Source organism: Haliaeetus leucocephalus, unplaced genomic scaffold (genome assembly GCF_000737465.1).
Source record: "Haliaeetus leucocephalus isolate CR32 unplaced genomic scaffold, Haliaeetus_leucocephalus-4.0 Scaffold1, whole genome shotgun sequence".
NCBI classification, from domain to species: domain Eukaryota; kingdom Metazoa; phylum Chordata; class Aves; order Accipitriformes; family Accipitridae; genus Haliaeetus; species Haliaeetus leucocephalus.
In genome coordinates, this window is record NW_010972437.1 from 20,974,265 (window position 1) to 20,993,454 (window position 19,190).

Below are 19,190 nucleotides of genomic sequence, written 5' to 3' on the forward strand. Positions count from 1 at the left end.
TGGCACGGGAGGATAACGCAGCAGCCTGAACTAGGGGCATATTCTGTAGGGCTCTGTGGAATTACCTGTGTATTCGTTTCACCCTAAATATTCTTTTCTCCTGCATACAAAAGACATATTTAGAACAGATACAATTAAGTGTTTAAAAACTGATTAGAAACTGAATAGATTGCTGACAGAAATACCAAAATATGGATAAGACTGATTACTGGACACTGTGATGAAAGATGACAAAACCTTGTGGAAAAACAAGACACAATAATCTAGAAAGCTCACTGCAGAAAGATCTCCTTACCACGTTTCTACTTCTGTTTCATTATAGTTGACATTTAGGCAGGCAGTGGGAGTCGAGCAATATACATAGCTGTGAATCTGGCATCCCGTTGTTAGGCTCTGGACAGGCATTGCAAAAACCCATGCTCCAAGCCACAGAAATGTGTATGAGATGTATAAGAGAGCAGAGAAAAATAGAATGTGAAACAGTAATAACATTTTCTTTAGATTTAGGTTTTTTGCACTGATCCAAAAAGCTCGTTCCTCTAACTAGAGTTGATTGAGTCCATAAAATGTGAGGTTTCTGAGAAGATTTAAAGTTAAGCTGGTTCAATTATTCACTCTGTGACTTCAAAGAGCTCTCTAGACTGCATCAACCCATACGTCTTGTTAAAAGTTCGTATGTGTTGTGAAGCAGTTTTGATAACACAGCAGTTATACTGCCATAACCAACAGATACTAATAACAAGTCATTAAGAAAGCATTGTATCTATTTTTATCACTCTCTGTTTATCTCTCCACGCATCCTAACGGACCATTATTTCTGTATATTGAACGAGCCAGTGGCCCTAGAACAGGGATGTATGCATGACTAGATTGTGCTAATGAAACAGTAGTTATTTTATCAGGAAGCCATTCCTTGAAGTCTGCTGAAGAAAAGCGGGGGATTATAGCGCAGGCCACCGAGAGCACAAGAACATGACAAGAGCAGGGCCTTGAAGGTACAGGCACGGGACATTACCAGGAGCCTTGAGCACAAATTGCAAGTAGTAAATTACTGATCTCAGGAGAAATGCAATCTTGAGAGCTGGGTAGAACCAGTTTTAGGGCCTAACTGGGACATGCATTGAGTTGTGTAACAGCTTATTGCAGCTGGCTCGCAGCACAGGTGGAGACATCTTTAGATGGTACACAAGATTGCCACAAAACCAACTGGCTGCACAGGAATCTTATTTCAGAATTGGGTATGCGATATCCTGTATTGATACATATGTAAAATTATTTCATCATCATATTTGCTCTAGTGTTGTATTGCTTGTGTTTGGTTTGAGGCTTTAGTTGTAATTTGGGTGCAACATGCAGAAAGCTATACGTTTTGGTTTTCTTGGAAGAGAAACATCAACACTAACTGCTGTGTTTCTTAAAACACCGTTGTTTTATACAAAGCTTGCAGACCTTCATCATCCTAGATGATGCCATTCCATATGTGCAATTCTAGTGTAATCTGGCATTGTAAATCTCTGGAAAAGAGTTCAGGAAGCAGATATGTTTAGACATAAAATACGGGCTTAGAGCCTATACTGTCTTTGCAGGAACAAGATTATGATCTTGTGACTGATCTTTAAGCTTAAGAAAACTGATGTGCCTTTTCTGCCTGCTTTTATTTTGTGCTGACGTAGGCTGGTAGAGCAAATAAATAAATAATGTTTACACAAAGCTGTACTAGAATCATGTAGGTTTTTTAACATGGTCACACCTGAACAGCCTGACGATGTCGAGTATGTAAATGAAAGATGTTCCTGGTGCATAAAAAGATGCTGCATGCTGTAAGTGACAAAGCTGAAATACTGACTTACAAATTAGCCGTGCCATCCGGTGAGCTTGTTAAAACAGCATCCCTCTAGAAGACAGTGGTAGATGTGAATGATCAGCCATGAATCCACTCAGCGGATATCCTGTGAGAATAGATTTTGAGCCCACAGGTTTTATCTGCAGACAGTTCTGAAAAACAGTATCTGTGAAATGATTCCTTAGTGCGGACATTTGGTACAGGGCTGGTGTTACAGCTCCAGGATCCCCTTTTCCTGACAGGAGGAATGAAGGATTTGACTAGGAAATAATGTGAGCAGAATTCTGATCCACCATGTGTTTGTTGACAGTGTATGTCAGCCGGCGATCACAGGCAGCCAACCTCCCTTGGGTTCACACAGGACCCTGAAGATAAGGCAAATCCACTTTCCACCTCCTCCTCCTCCTCCTCCTCCTTCTCCTCTGCGACAGAAGTTTCAACCTGCAGAAACACTGTAACTTCATTCTTCAGCTCATATTCACACCTCATTGCTAGAGGCATTACTCTCTGGTTTTGAAACCTTCTTTTTGCTTTTCTTTTTGCTTTTCTTTTTGCTTATTTTTGAGAACTACTATTACAGTGCTGTTCTAAATGAAAGTTACCCTTAAACACTCTCTGGGAGGTGTGTTCTCAGGTGTTTTTTTCCCTGTGTTATGCTTGATGTTGTCTACACAAGTGCTCTGCATTTTTAGGAAGTCGTTGGTCTCTACTGTATCAAAGCTTAGCATCCCCCTTAAGGACCAAGAGTTTCAAACAGGCAGAATCTGCTCCACTTTCCCGTTTTTTTGATACCCTTGGTATGTGGCCTCTGGCTGATGTATTCTGGCTCCCCATGCTGCCTCCCTTCCTTCAGCACACTTCATTCTGGAAAGGTTTGCTTGTAAGTACCTGGCTTCCTCTGAGGAGCAGGAGCGCTTTGCTTTTTTCCCCTTGCTGTAGGAGAAAATGAGGTGCTATTGGCAACTCTCAGGAAAAAATAGCTGCAGCTTTCACGCTGAGACAGAAGGACAGATCGCCTTCAGACCACGGTCTGGGGTAGCTCATGCTGTGGGTCTGAGCAGGTCTAACCCTCCAACGTGGGGTTACATAGGCTAAGTCACAGTTCTGTGTACGGTTTTACTATTAATGCTTCAGTAAGTGATGGTTTAAGTTAGTCACTTCAGATGCAACAGCTGTAGGTAGCATGATGTAAAGACACATATGCATCTATTTTGCTGAATGTCTGAGTGGTTGTATTTTAAATATATATTTTCCACTTATACATTCTCTTGAGAGGGTATTCATGCAAGATTTACCTGGATTGGTTTGTAATGAAAAGACCTAACTTAATGCCATTTTTCAGCTTCAGAAAATATGTTTAAACTTTATTCTAGCAGGATCTAATTCTTTATTTCACTGAAGCAAACCCAAGTTTTTCAGGCTTTTAAAAACAAAACAAAACAAAAACAGCCTGGCAGTTTCAGCAAAAATTTAACAGCATTAAATGATGCATTAGCCAAGACTTCATTACTTTTACCAGGTATAGCATGGTGCATTACAAGGATTATCAAAACTGACCTCAGCTGTCAAATTAAGTTAATAGATCTGAGGCCCGTTTGGCCAAACCTCTGCACTTAGTTTGGCAGGGCAGACCCCTGGGCTCCTCTGAGACGCGCAGCCCCATGGCAGTACTGCCGGCGAGTCGGAGCTGATAGCCCAGAGCTGGGCTGGCACCTTCTGCTCCCGATGAGGAATGTGAAGTTAGAAATCACAAGTGATGAGCTCTGGGCATCTCTCTGCATGGAGCTTGTTCCAGGATTAGTGGATTTGGGGCTAGAGGAAGCCACAGGGACCAGTCAATCTGACTGTCTAGAGAATTTCACCCACCGTAGCTGGTAAATTTGCCTTGTATAGCTCAGATTACTGCATATGTACTGCATTTAACTGAGCACTGTATTAAAAAAAAATAATAAAAATTTCCCTTTTTATTGGAGGCTCAGCTTTTGCAAATCACTAATATACAATGACAAAAAGCTGCAGGAAAAACACCGTGAGCCTTGGGTTAGAAGCCAAGAAGTGTAATTACTGATGTGCACAACAACCTATTGCGCATGTCGTGAAAGTGTGATCCTGGCATTGATTTTTCCATTACTGTATCAAACTCCATGTGTGAAGCATTAACAGCGCTTCCGCAGGTATATATGAAAATCTGTCATTTGCTACAGCTGCCTCAGTGCCTGCCTTCTAACAGCCCCCAAACCTGCCCCGTGCCCCCTGCCAGGTATTTCGGCAGTGTGAGAAATGATCACTCTTGACACCTGAGAACTAGATAGAAGAAGGGAGATGGCAGCGCATCCTATCTGCAAGATTGCACCTGCCTCAGCGCCCTGAACGATGCGGGGAAGGGAGCTTTTGCAAAGTGAGCAGAAATTAAAGGAGCAATTTATCCCCCAAGAACAGGAACTGCCAGTGCATGTGTGCCAACGCACTCCGGTGCTGTGGTGAGAGCCAGCACCTGGGGAATGGACCTTCTTCTCTTGGGGCTGGGTGAAGCACTCTGTCTTGTCTTCTTCTTAAGCCACTGATCCAAGGCAGACATGAAAAAGAGCCTTTCTGATTTGAAACTTCCCACGCTTCCCAGTTCTTCTGTAAGGACATATTCCAAATCCCCAGGATACAACTGCTGTGTTACCCACCTGGCCCACCTGCTGGCCAATTTGGTTTTCAAATGCAATTGGTAAAATGGTTGCTCCGTGTGGTGCAGCCATCCTGCGCAAAGCCTTACTTCCCTCCCTGCTCCACCTTCAGAGAGTCTTTCCCTAAAACGTGGGTGAGGTGCCTTACTAGAATCCTCAGGGCCACAAGAAAGGGCAGCAAAAGGAGTCAGAAATGGAACACTGGAACCTCCACTTTTCAAAAGGTGGAAATTTTGGGAGGGAACAAAGTGTAACAAGAACTGGAGAGGTGGTGTCAGATGCTGTGGTTGGAGGGGTGGTAAGAGGAGGGGGGGCATGCATCAGGATCAATAGAGTGTTTGGATGAATCCAGAAATAATGATCTTGTATCAGCCCTACATCTGCTCAGTCTGGAAAAACTGATCCGAGTTCAAGAGGTTACAGGCAAGAAGGCAAGAAGATAGTAAGTAAAAGATAGAGTGGAATTGGGAGAGAACTGGGGAGGATCCGGGGAGTGAGAGGGGATAATGAGGTAAGATGTTGCAAAAGCAGTGCAGTGCTTCTCTAGTGTGCTATATAGAAAAGTGAAAACCTGTTGAGATTTTATATCATGGGGTCAGGCTTAACGTGAGCATACATTTTCCCTGTGCTTGTTACCTGAAAGTGATAATTGCTTATCCAGACTTTCCCAGGATTAGTTTTACTATAAAATGCCAGTCACTCGGCAACTGTGATTTGAAGGTAAGTAAAATTTCTTCAGTATCAGCAGTGCATCATTCTGCGTGATTTGGGGCAGCGTGATTCATCACATGCAAGAATGTCCTGCAAGAATATTAACTAATTTCATAGGAATATAAAATGTGCTAAAGGAATTGGCCACCCAAAAATTGTTTCCTTGCTTTCAGTAACTCCAACTGGATTGCTTTTCAAGCAAATTTTCTAATATTGCAAACTGCAACACTTTCTGGTTTTGTTGCTGTTTCTTGTATGGTTAACTGGAGCAAAAAGGTCTACGTAACATTTGGGTTTCTCCTTACAAATAGGGAGAACAAGCTCCAGCCCAGGGACATAGGAAAACTAAATGCCTCGTCCCTGGTTTTCCTTAGCAAGCAAAATTTCTCCACCTGCAAATGCTCCGACACTGTCCAAACAAAGAAGCCGGCAGTGGAGGAAAGGGAACACAGGAATATTTTTGCTTTGTTTCCTAGTACGTGCAGACGAAGAGTAATATTTATCTGCACCCTCAAGCTCATTTTAACTTTTACTATACTCCATCAAACTCATATTCCTCCCACCTCCCCCCTTGGCAATAATGTGCCACAAAATTAATTCTGTAAGTCACCCTGCCAACTGAACCCTGCTCCTGCTCTGCTCAGGGAGCATCGCCTGCCTCTGTCCGTCTGGCTCCGCGGGAGTCACCCGTCTGGTCCCGCTCAGAGTTGCCCACAGCTTTACCCAGGCGCTCGGCAGGCAGGGCCGCGGGAGAGGCAGCCCAGCTCTGCGCCGTTTGCCATCTCTTGCAGTCACGGTCCCTCTCTGGGCTGTTCGCTTGCCATGAATCACGTCTCACAGGGGAGAGCTGGGAGCAGTTCTTGTACTTGCAAATGGTGCTGCTCCACCAGCATCCAGAAGACTGAAGTCCTCTGCCTAACCACCGAAGATGTGTGTTTTGAAAAGCGGACACGAGAACCGCCTGCTGCCCTGCCACATTCCCCCTTCCCGCGGTCTGTGCCCCCGGTACGCCTCCAGCTTTGCTGGGAGGTATTCTTGTCTTTACGGTTACTTCTCAGCCTGACCTCTCTGTTGGAAGGCTGCCAGCAAAATTAGAAATTGATTTCAGATCTAGCGGTGGTTTAACGTGATGCGGTGACTCGTCCGCTGGGAACACGATACAGTCGCTGGACACTAAGCAGGCTGCGCAGAATAACAGTTTTCAGTCAGTAGTGACCTGAGCTGGAGATGAACCCATCCACGAGAGATGAGAAGCTCTGCAGAGCTCCTGTGTACAATTCCCTTTGGCATGCCGAATCCCTACCACCGGCAGATCCTTTCTTTCCCAGGATCATTAAGAAGCAAACTCCATTTCATTTAGGTCGTGAACTTTTGTTTGATTTTTCAGAGAATTATGACCTACTTTGTGGCAAGGCTTTGTGCTTGTTTTTAGCTCTTTGAATGGAGAAACTAGTAAGTAAGTACCAGAGGACAAGAGTTTACTTTTAATACTAGCTTCTCAGTGTAATCAACCATAAAATATTTAGGGTTCTTCCTTGTAAATCTAACAGCTACTAGTTCTGAATCTGCTGCTTTTTCTCCTGACCTTGATGAAGTCTCCTATACCTCACGGCAAAGTATTACATGAAATTCTGCCAAAATGAAATCTCTGGTCTGAAGCACAGTAAACAGTCCATAGCTTAGAATAATGCTGTATCTTGCCACTGGCTAAACTGATCTAAGCGTTACCATATCTACTAGAAGAAAGAAAAAAAAAGGAGATTCCCCCCTCCCCATTCTCTTAATCCACCTCTCTCTATACTAATCTGAAGATGAGCTTGTGAATGGTCAATAAGGAGGCCAAGGCTCAGTGACAGTTCGCTGAGCATCTGGCCTAGATCCTCAGCTGATGTATGTCACATATATTTTGAAATTCGTCACATCAGCAGCAGATTGGGTTCCTGAACAGTAAATATTTACTCCTATAAGGCCCTATTCAACTTCAGCAAGCCATCATTTTCTATTCCAGCTCTTTTCCCAGATTAAGTCTAGATAAGCAAATTAAAGCATGTTACAACAAGATAGGCCAACATAGCAGTGTTTCGAAGCCATGTTTTGATTTTTGCTGGAAAGGAAGCAGGTCACTGATGCTGTACCTTAACCAGGTCATATCGAAGTTTCCCCAAATTATATTTGCCCCCTTCCTAAAACAATAAAAGTGCTACCAGTTGGGCTATAACACACAGTGCATTTCTGAATAGTGTGACAAATGGCAAGGTATACATAATAAGCAGACCTCTTGGAATGTGGGGTAACCAAAGACCTGATAGAGACACAGCCCTGAAGACCTTACTTCGCTAAAACAGTCAGTCTCTGACCTTTGCTTTGCTTTGTCCGAGTAGAGACTCCAAGACAGGCTGTAACGCATCTATCCAATAAACTCGTCACACAAGAAAGGCTGTGCAGAAGTGCTTGGTTGGGCGCGCCTTTGCTGAAAGGTAAGAGGATCTCTGGTTGTTTACTAGAAGGTATTGCACAATTCACAACACTAGTTAAAAACCAGGCTGGCAGGCTCTGTGGGAGCTGTACTGGATAGGACTTCCCCAGCTGCCTGGGTCAAAGGCTTGCATAACATCAGGAAAAATAATGTTTATCTGTGACATTATTTGAAGTGTATATAAGCTTCATTAAAAATATCATCTACCGTAATTTTTTTCCAGCTAAGTCTGCAATTTTGGATTTCTATGATATAAAAAGAAAAAAAAGGACTAGCTCATTGTATTGACATATATTGATCAGTTAATTCTAGATTTTGTGGCACTCTCTTGGCAAACCATTTCACACCTTTAGGTAACTATCTGATACAGTTCCACGTGAGTAATAATGCCAGGACGCACAGACTTGCTTTATCCCTCTTCCATGCAGCGCCAAGTAATAAGCTGTGATGAAGTCAGTGCAGTTACTCCAATGTGAGATGCGTTAGTCTCATCTTCACACCACACAGATAGATAAACAGAGCGATGCTGTCGCTGTTTTGTTTTAAACACTCTGTTCTGCTTTGAGTCTTCAAATTTACGTTATTTGACTCAATAAATGTTTGATGGTCTCAGTGTAGCATCTAGTGGAGAAAGGGTAAATAACAGAAAAAACGCAAAGCAGAAACGTGCCATTAACCCTTGCGCACGGCAGGGATGAAAATGTGAACTGTTGGGGAGTGAGAATACTCACTTCCCCAGATCATCCAGCAAAACACTGGAAGGGTTACTCCGAAGCGGCTGCAGTTAACTGGGTACGATGCAGGGCTCGTAATCCTGGCAGAGCAGGATGGTATCACTGGCTTCAGTTCAGCTTAGGAAGGTCTCTGTGAGGTACTCAACTGCTGTGAAGGCAAATTGTCCTTTAGAAACTTCCCTACTTGTTTTAAATTTGCTCTCGCTCCGGCAGGGGTGTTTCTGTCCTGGCTTACAGGCAGTTTTGTGTTTCTTCCGCTCACGCTAGTGCTGTCTCCAGTCTAAAGACAGAGCCAAAGCTACTGTTCCCCACATTCTGTCCTGACTTAGCCCCTGCACAACCCAAACGATGTCAGTGTTACACCGCAGCCAGATCTGGCTCGGAGGGGACTTGTCTCAGGGCTAGTCCTGGACCTGCGGCACAGCCAGACCTCGTGGGGCTCGGAGAAGGTGCGAATGCGCAAGCAAAGCAGGAACTGCTCCTGCTGCCTTTCTGCAGATTTAATCTGGGAATCAAGGGTTTAGCTTTTGAGACATATCAAATCTCAGCAGGTCCTGAAAAATGAGGTCCTCTGTGTAATTATTTAACAGCAAAAAAAGCTTAGAGTTACATTTTCAACATTTTTTTTTCTGAATGTCATTGTTATATCCTGTTTATAAACAAATCAGAGTAGAATATCCAGGGCAAAAAAAAGAAAGCTTAATTTTCTATAACCATGAACTTAACAGAGTAAAGAATAGAAGGCTTGTTTTATAATTATTTTCTTCAAACTTTACTGGGACTTTTTCATGTGCATAATGTCTTTAGTATTTTATGGGGACGTGAACGAAGAAGCACAAATCTGTACACCAGAAGCTGCCCCTAGGCACAGTTCATAGCGGAGAGTCCTCCAGAAACACCACTGTTAGAGGAGGGAGACAGCTGTGAAATTAATGGTGGGGTTGCAGAGCCAGTTCCTCATGATACAGCATGGAAATGTGCTGCCTTGGGCAGGAATACAGAGTAGAATGTATGTTTGTCCCTCATTAAGAGTACCTCTAGAGAACACTGTGATTAATCCAAAATTATCTGAGATACAATTTCTTTGCAATTCATGAGGACTTTGTATGTTGCCACATACATGTGGCAAGCGATTACAGAAGCATCTGCATTAGCCTGGTGTCACTAATCAATATGTAGCAGGAGACTCCTGGGTTACCCATTCTGTATTTGTCCTTGCTAAATCTTTTAAGCAAGATAGAGAGGAGTTCAGATCTGTTTACTCCTTCATCCCCATTAGCCAGCTGGAAGGTGTAAAGTGGGGGGATTCTCATTTTCCTGCCTTGGTGCAAAGAGTACAGCTGAATGTGCTGCCTGCGAGCAGCGAGGCTGCCGAGGTCACCTCCTGAAATGCCTTTCAGCTCTATCCTAATCTCAGTCCAAGCCCTCATGTTTTCCTGTTCCTCTGAACTGCTGTGGGTCCCATCCGGTGATCCCAGAACAAAAGCCCAGTGGAACCAGAGTAAGTACCCTGTTTTCTGAGAACTTAAGAAAGGGCAGCAGACATCACTGAAAAACTATTTCACAGCAGTCCAGTAAGTGACAGAGCCTCGAGCTGGAGAGAGTGAGCTCCAGATTTTTACGTTTTTAAGTGGAATTACTTTATGCACGCTTTCCGCTGCCCTAAAGGTGATTTGGGAGTATCAGTAGCAACACTATTGGTAAAGCCAAGCATTCAAAAAAGAGCTTGTTTCCAAGATTGCGAAATACAAAATATAGTTGCATTTTAATTTGCATTCTGGTTTTTTTCTGACTTTTTTGACTTTCACATTTCCAAGTCACCACAACTATTATGACTAGAAACATTGTCATTATCATTCTTATCATCAGTACTATGGCTGATTGTAACAGTAGTACATGAAAGCTAAGATTCTTAGATAATAAGCACATTTCATGAGCTGTGGGCAACATTACAGACCTGCTATAGATCAGAAAAAAGCCACATTAAATCTGCAACTAATTGGTAGCCTTGGTGGTGGTGTCACCAGAGAGATGAAGCAGCGAGCCATCCTGCCCTCCGTGTGTGGTCCCTTTGCGGTTGAGTAAGATAGGTGCAGGTAGAATAGCGGTGTAAATACAATGCAATGCTTTATTATTTTCAATGTATACTACAGTTCATAGGGCTGACAACTCGCCCTTCATTGGCTTCTCTGTTGTTCTATGTCCCTGCTAACCCAGAAGCCAATATTGTGTCTGTGAAAGCATCTTTTTAGGGCTCTATCCACGAAACAGCAGTCAAATAGTTTGAAAACTTCCATCGGCTCTCTAGTCCTCTTGTCTTCACTGGTCATTTCAGAAGATGTCATCTGATACAGTCCGTCCATACTATTTTTAGGGTACATATATTTTTAAATAAAAAAGAACACATACAACCTTTTTGCAGTCTTGATCTGCAAATAATTTTTTTCACCCTATTAGAAAATGCAGTGAGCTGAATTTTGTGTAAATGTTGATGCTTTTTATTGTAATTAATCTGGCTAATTTTTATATGATCAGCCCAAGCCTTCTAATAATTTTTGCTATTTATAACATGAACTTTGGAACTACTTCAGGAAGCCAGAAAGTGAACGTTCTATGAATCAAGAATTCAGAACGAGTTGTACAGTTCCTGGAAGAACTTAACGGGTCAAAAATCTCTCTTGACAATTTTAATTACTTTGCAGGGAGGCCAGAACGTGGGTGTACCAGGAAGTAGTTTGCACATATGTTTTGTTTAGCTGACTTGCTGCTGTGCCGTCTTTTGTCTTTTTCTTAGGAAAGGTCAAATTTGGCAGTTTACTGCACACTAAACACTCTTTTATTTTTATCTTTAGAGATACTTGTAAAGAACATTTACTTTTGAAACGTGTCATGTTACACTGCAATGAAGAAAGATGTTGTCAGGACTGGAGTTGCATTTCTGGCTATGGCTTAGCGGGGATGGGGGGAAAGCCTTTTACTGGTGCTTGCTGTTGGCAGACAATGTCGACCTCAAAACCTCAACTGTGAAACTGCGGAGCAGTGAGGTGACATACGGTCTCCTCTGTGTTTCACGTGAGTGTGTAGTTGTGTGCAAACTTTTGTAAAGAAGTCTGTGAAAGGCCAAAGTAACCAAACACTACAGTATTTTTTTAAATCCCCAGCAACAAAATGGGAAGGGATGACAGAGCAGCCATTTTCCTCTCCCTTTTTTTATATGTATTTGCATTTTTCAAAAGGTTTCCCAATGTTTTACTTGAAACAGACCTGAAATATGAAAACTGCCCATCGGAAAGCCTGAGCTCATTCCAGTACTTGCCTTGCAGATCAAGGAAACAAAATCAACAAAAGCAACTTCTTTGCAGAGGTGGAATGTGTATTGCTTATCTACAGAGGCTGTGCCACCTTAAAGAATAAAATGCTGTGGCCTTCACTCAGAAGTGGAGATCTTAGGAACAGAAATGTAAATAGCATTGAGTACAAAACGCAGCAACCTGTGCACATACGGCATCCTTATTAGAATCACTGCTATCCGACTTTTAGCTTTGAAAGAAAACTATCTACCTTCCTGAAAGTTACCTACAATTCAGCCAGATACAGATCAACGTAAAGTTAGGAAAAAAAATATTAAAGCCTGTAGAGCTGGAATCTGCATGCCTGAGCTGTGCCTTTCAATGTATTAATTGGAAATTTTGTTTGTCACTATAGAAAGAAATCAACAGCAGAGTTGAACTAATTCCTTAAAAATTGAGCCCACCAGTACTCTTTTGCTTTTTCCATGTTTCTTTCTCTCCTCTCAAATACTCCAGAAATTTTCTGTCAAGTTGCAAAGCCAGGAGGAGGCTTTGGTGGCAGTTCTTAGTGCTGGGTTGCTTAATGATGGACCTCGAAAAGGCAAAACCTATTTTAAAACATGCAACATAGCTCAAACCAAAGTTATAGGCTTGCTGCAGAAATTGCTGGGTGAGGTTCTTTGGGTGAAGTCAAAGTGGAGGTCTAACTAAATGGTCATTTTTGGCTTTGTATCTATGTAACTTGTTTGCCTAAAGTAAGATCACTAGGGATCTCGTCTCAAAACGTTAATCAAATCCCTTTTAAGGTTCTAAAAATGTTCATTAGATGTTTCATTCATTAAAATGTTTTATCAGGATTTCTCATGTTCAATACCCACAGGATACGATAGGAAGCAAAAAGTCTGAGACAGATGTCTTTCTGCTGCAGCTGTAATATAAGACTGAATTGAGTCACACCAAAGGTCCAGATAGCCTGGCACCCTGCAGTTGCCTATAGTAGAAATATAAGGACAGAGCATTTACAGCTTCATTTCTCCTCCTATTTACCATCTCAATTTCTGGCAATCTAAGGACAGAATTGGAGGCTCTGTCCGTCTCTCTGCAAAGCAGCCTGTTCTTCCATTAATTTGTCTAGTTACTTCTTGCAGCCCTTGGTATTTTGGCATCTAAAATATCTCATGACAATGAGTTACCCAAATTAAGCAGATGTTGTTTAAATAGTACTTCCTTTTGTTTGTTTTACACTTCCATCTGAAAAAATATTATAGGATTCATCCTTGTTCTCATAAGTAATTGCTCCCTGTTCACCTTTCCCATGTCAGATGTGATTTTTGATACCTGTATTATGTCTCCCATTTGTCATCTACTGTCCAGGTAGTCCCAGAGTACTTGATCTGCCTTACTTAGAAGGCACTCCATCTTTCTGATCAATCCAGTCGCTCTGTTTTTTCATATGTTATTCTGATGTTTAAGATGCTACCACATGTCAAAGTGCTATAAGCAGAATTTTGTGTTGTATTAAAGGAAGGAACATGATTCCTGAGGATTTATAGAGTAGCATTATGTTTTATGTTTGCTTTTTCATTCTCTTCCTTCGTATGAGTCCTAACTGCCTCTCTAAGCACTGAGATAACAATTTCAGAAAACTACCCATAGTGACTCCAAAATATCTTTGCTGACTGGTATGAACTAATTCAGAGCCTACTATGTTGCACAGGTAGAGAGGGTTTTTGTTTTCCTTTCATGGACATCTCCGATCATTGCATTTTAGCTGCTATTTTATCGCCTACTCAGTCTTTATCGTGAATTTTTTTGCTATTTTGTGCCAGCAGTCTTGGTTTTGGTTTTCCTGAATAATTGTGAATCACTGGAAAATACTGTCATCTCACTGATCAATCCTGTTTCACTTACCACTTATGAACATGTCTCAAAGCATAGGTCCCTTTGGAATCTCACTGGTTACTCTCTTCTTTGTGATTATTTACCCATCAATCTTCCTTTCAAAGCAGTTAGTAATCACAGAAGGAGCTCCCCTCTTGTGCTTTGTAAAAAAGTTTGGGGAAATCAGTATACACGATTGCTTAATCTAGGCTGCATGTTAAATTTTCTTTGTGTCATGTCTACAGTCCCCTTATTGTTCAGACTGGGAAGTTACCCAGAACGTGCTCTGTCTCCCTTTGTCCCATACATTTGAATTTCCTTTCTGTGGACATGAGCCTGAGAGTAAAGGCAAGCTGGGAGGAGAAGGAGGGGAGGCAGGAGATAGCAGAAGATGGTATGTCCTTCGTCTTCTTCCAACAGGAAGCTGGATTATGGCCAAGAAGGACTCCAATGTCCCAACATTTATATGAAGTCTACATAAGCCAGCTCCTCTTATCAATATTTGCTGACATTTTTAAAGCAGTACCAGATTTGCAGAATCCATCTCTTCCTATTATACGGTGATGAGCCACATGTTAAGATTGACTGGTCTTGTCGTTTTCCCTGAAGTCTTTTCTAAAAATCAGAATGTCATATGCCACTTTCCATTCCTCCAGAACGGAGTTCACTCCAAACCATAAATTATAAAGCACAGTTAATAGTTTGGCAATTTCCGATCCAAGTTCCTTTAGAACCCTGGGGTGAGAAACATGTCATCCTGGCAGGCAGGTACCGTACAGTTTACTGATTGGCTCTAAAAACATTCACACTAAGTTTTGTAGATTTTTTTTTCTGATTGTGCCCCTAAAAAAGGTTTTTTTGTGGCAGTCACCTCAAAATCCACCATAAAGAACAGTGGTAGAAAAAAAGTACTTATCTTTTCTCCTGTGTTTTCCTTGAATGCTTCTGTTGTACCTCTGTTGCCTGCTAGTTCCTTGTGTTCTCTGGCAGATCTCCTGTTCCTGATGTATTTGGAAAAGTACTTCCAAAAAAAAATGCTTCAAAATATTTTTTTGGCCTGCTTTATTATGGTTTTATATTTAACTTGCTGGAGTTTATGCTATTCCTCTTCTGGACAGAAGCAGAAAATAACAGTATTCCACAAGTGAATGCACAGATGGCATTCACAAAAGGCTCAGGTATTTGCAGTGGGTATCTAAAAATGCAACCTTGTGGTACTTTGATGTGTGTTAAAGGCAAAGGAGTTTGCTGAAGGCTGGCTGGAGAAAAAAGGACTTAGCAAAATGTGGTCCAGCGACTGCAGGTACTCATGTTTCCATCAGCTTTCATTCTCAGTATATTCCTAGAGGGCTATCTTTTAAATATATTTTTTAGAGAAATACAGCCAGCCTCCAAACTGGATAATAGCTGCAGCAAGCTTATTAACACCAATTATTATTTCACAGTATTCTAACAACTAGTATTGTGGAGGTCTATTGCACCAGGTATTGCGCAAACTTGAAGAGAAAGCTTGTCCTTGCCCCAAACGGTGAAATGATTCTGTCCCCACAGCTTACCTAGGACACTGCTGAACAAGCACGCTCAGTATTTATGTCAATACTACATTTTAACACTGATCCCAAAGCCATGTTCAAGCACAAACTTGCCTGCCGTTCACACCGATCTGTGGCACGCTCCACACGGGATTTGGCCAATCTCACTTTAAGGTTGTGCCTGTGCCCCTGAAGTTTCCGTGAGCAAGGCGTGCATGTCTTAAGTGTTTTGCTGAATCAGGACCCCACTTCACAGAAAATGTATCTGCTATTAAACATACATTGTGCTTGATCTTAGCGTTTTACATGCCTTGTCTCCTGCTCCTTTCCCAGCTAAACTCCACCTGTGGCGAGAGTCATTCATCTTGAATTGCTTTAATGCAGTGTTTAAGTATGTCATCTTGGCAACGAAGCAGTTTGCATGGTATTTCAGCGAGAGATTTAAAATCCCATTCACATTTTTAATATACATTTCTCTCACATAAATTATCACAGCTTGGTTGGCAGGTCTTGCATGAGTAATAAGGTTGTTGGCACAAACATGTACCACAGATCTATTAAGTAAAGGAGAAGCTTTTGTTTGTTCCTACATTTATACGAGAGCTGTGAGGTTTAACTTGTACAAAATAGTTTAAGATACTGGTGTTTTACTAAGCAGGACATTACTAGTCATGAGATAACATATCCTCCCCAAAATGCATCAGCGGCAGTACAGATAAATCCCCATGCACCAGTATGAAAATTAAGCTCTTGCTATGTGAAGTATCTATGCAAAGGGCAGCTTTCATCACTTATATACACGGGCAGACTGTAGCCGAAAACTTGCTCTTATATAAAAGAGCCACGCTACTGAAAGAGCAGTGAGCTGAATGCACTTTTACATGTGAAAGGGATGTGTTCTCTTTCGAGTAAATAATGAGAGTCACATTTCAGTTTGCTTTCTCCCTTTCATTCATAATTTTGGGAAGTGATTGCTCAGCGTATATAACACATAACTCAGAAACTGGAATTCTGCAAAGTAAGTTCTCTGCTGAACTCCACATTATAAGGTCTGAGCAACGTCTGTACGCAAATATCCTGCAGTGCAATTTTGTGCTCCATTGATGTTGTAAGAGCATGAGCTGAAGAACTTTGTCTCAATATCTATTTTTAAAACATTTAGCACTCTTGCAATGTAGGCCTGACCTGAAGTACTTTGCACACAGTGGGAATTTCCACTGCCTTTATTTAGGGCTTTGAATCAAGCCTTCCGTAAACAACAAATTATAGGAATAATAATGTATTGCGAGGAAATAAATTTGGAACATCCAGGCTTTAATATCTGTACGTGTCACCAATTTTGTGTTAGATTAGCAGAACATATCCTTTTGTAACAGCTTAAGGTTACTCTTGCCAAACAAATGTTGTGTAGTTCTACAATCACATCGAATAGTTTGGATTGCTTCTCTATTACACGCTCTGTATAAAGTAATGTATTAATTATTGTTATTCTTAAATTGAACATAACCATATGTTTGACATAAAATGGGCACAAGTAAAGAAAATTACACGAAAATGTGAGAGGCAGACTTTGAAGCTTATACGGAAGTGGATTAAAACGTATCTATGCAATTTGCGAATAAATTTGCCATGATCTGAAAGAGAATTACCAGGAAACCAAGACAACTCTGCAGCTAAGGATCCCTTTAATGCACAGAAGAACGTATCTTATCCACTGCTCGAGAGGCTGGCGGCAGTTCAGAAATGCAGAATGCAGTTATTGGATGTCTCTAGATGCACTGCAATCAGTTTGTCAATATAACTATGGAAATGTTCGAGAAGAGCTGAAGCAACGTGGACACAATAAGGAATGGCATTACTGATGTTGCGTGTGTTATTTTGGGGCTTTATGAAATCATCAGCCTAGGAATTGTTCAATCCAGGGGAAACGTTCACATTTCAAACTTTGTCATCTTATTTATAGGCTTTCATTAATAAAGTTTAAATAATAGCAGTTTATGAGTGTTTTCTAATCATAATAATGAAAAGGTTTATTATTTAAAAGTGCTCCAGAGATTGTGCATTATCTAAAATTCCTGCTTGACTGCCTTCCCCGAATTTATAGTCTTCCAGCCCCTGATTCAACTTAGTCCTGAAAGACGATGGGATAGCTGGAGAATCCTATGTGTCCTAATACTCAGGAAAAGGGAGAGGAGGCTAAAAAGAGCTTGGATTATTTAACCTAGTAAAATGAAGGGGGTACGACTGCTTTCTTAAAAATAACGGGGTAAAAACCACTAAGAGTAAAGGGCTATTAAAGCAAAAGAACAAAATTGTCACAAGAACAATATAGGCTGGAAATGTATAGAAGGTTTCCAAACATCAAAAGAATGAGATTTTAGAAAGCTTCCTAATTAGAAGAGTACATGCAAACTCCCTTAGTATTATTCTGCATCTTGCTATGGTTAGCCATTTAACTGTGAAATCCAAGAACTCATTCCCAACCATATATATTCTAGGTGTCTGTTATTTGGTAAAGAGCTCATTGTGAGAGGTTGTATTTTAGTAAGTGGACATTAAAGACATTTTTAACCAAACCCTTTCACACATAGTATAAATACATGAAAGCAGAGAGTTGTGTTAAACTACGTCTTGCAAAGCAAACCTCCCCATGGGCCACGTATGAAAATCTTTCTGTGGCCAAGAGGCACAATATGCGTCATACCTTGGAGAACTCTGGCAAGGACTTACAGGCAGAAATAACTCTCTAGGACATCTACAGGGTGAGGTTGGGTGAACATGTGGCCAAGATGGAGGGTTACGCCATTAAGACGGTCCCGTCCCCCCTCTCTGGCTCCTTTCCTCCCACCGTAGGGATTTTGACTACCTGGAAGCCCTGATGTCAGCGCAGACTTGCTGCCATTTAAGTGACATTGCCCTGGCCTGGCCGTTGCACTCAAAACTACTTGAAAGCGGCATGAAATCAAGAGGCACCAGTTAGCTGCATGTCACTGATGCACATTGAGCAGTAGCTCACCACCCTTGTCAGATGCTTCCCTCAGCTCTGCGGTCTCACTTCACTCCCGTGTCCCTGCCAGCCCTCGAGGCCCGGACTACTGCCCGGCTGCGTCCCTGGGCCTACCCTCCAGGGAGGCTCCGACCCTGCGCACCCCAACCAGGAGGGTCCCCAGGCTGCTTCACCTCTCCCACCCCACCCGCGCCAGGGGCACCGGCACAGATTATCGGGAGCGCTGCGGTTACAGCCCGCCTTCCCGCAGCCCCTTTTCTGAAGAAGGGGGATCGCCGCTCTCCCCGGGCCTCGCTGTCCGCAGGCACGCCGGAGGCCCGAGAGGGCTGCCTGTGACGGCGGTGTTTCGGGTTAACGTCCCGTGGCGGGAGCGGGGGCCAGAAGACCAGCCCGTGGCTCCCACAGCCAGAACCTCCCTCAGGAACCGACGTCTCTCCTCCCGAGCGAGGGGAGAGCGGCGGGAAGCAGCGGCCGCCGCTGAGGGCCCACCAGCTTTGCACACCGAGCGGCCCCGCAGCCCCGACTGACAGCTGCGGCGACCAACCCACGCTCACGGACAGACGTGGAGCACCGCCCCCCCTAATTGATGGTAGACCCAACCAATGAGGCCGCAGGAAGAACGCTCAGTCCTGCCCTCCCTCTTTTACGGACGAGCAGCTCGGCCAATCAGAGGGAAAGCACACCGCCCACTTCCCTCTCGACTCTCGCGAGCTTTCCCGGGCTGGCTGCCGTTCCCCCCCCCCCCCCCCCCCCCCGCCGGGTGACTGCGCAGCCGCCATGTTGGTTGCTATGCTGCCAGTGCTGCCCGTGTGAGGCGGGAGGGCGGCTATGAGGGGAGGAGGCTCCTGTTCCTCCCCCTTTCTCCCCCGCAGACGCTCGCTCGCTCGCTCAGCGGCAGGGAGGGCGCCTCTGCAGAGCCCCGCCGCCTCTCCCCTCCCCGGTCCCCTCTGCCTGCCGGCCGGGGCTCCGCGCGGGGCGACTCCCGGTGTGTGTGAGGCGGCGCCGTGCCCCGTGAGGGGGAGCCCCGGCCCCCGCGGCCCC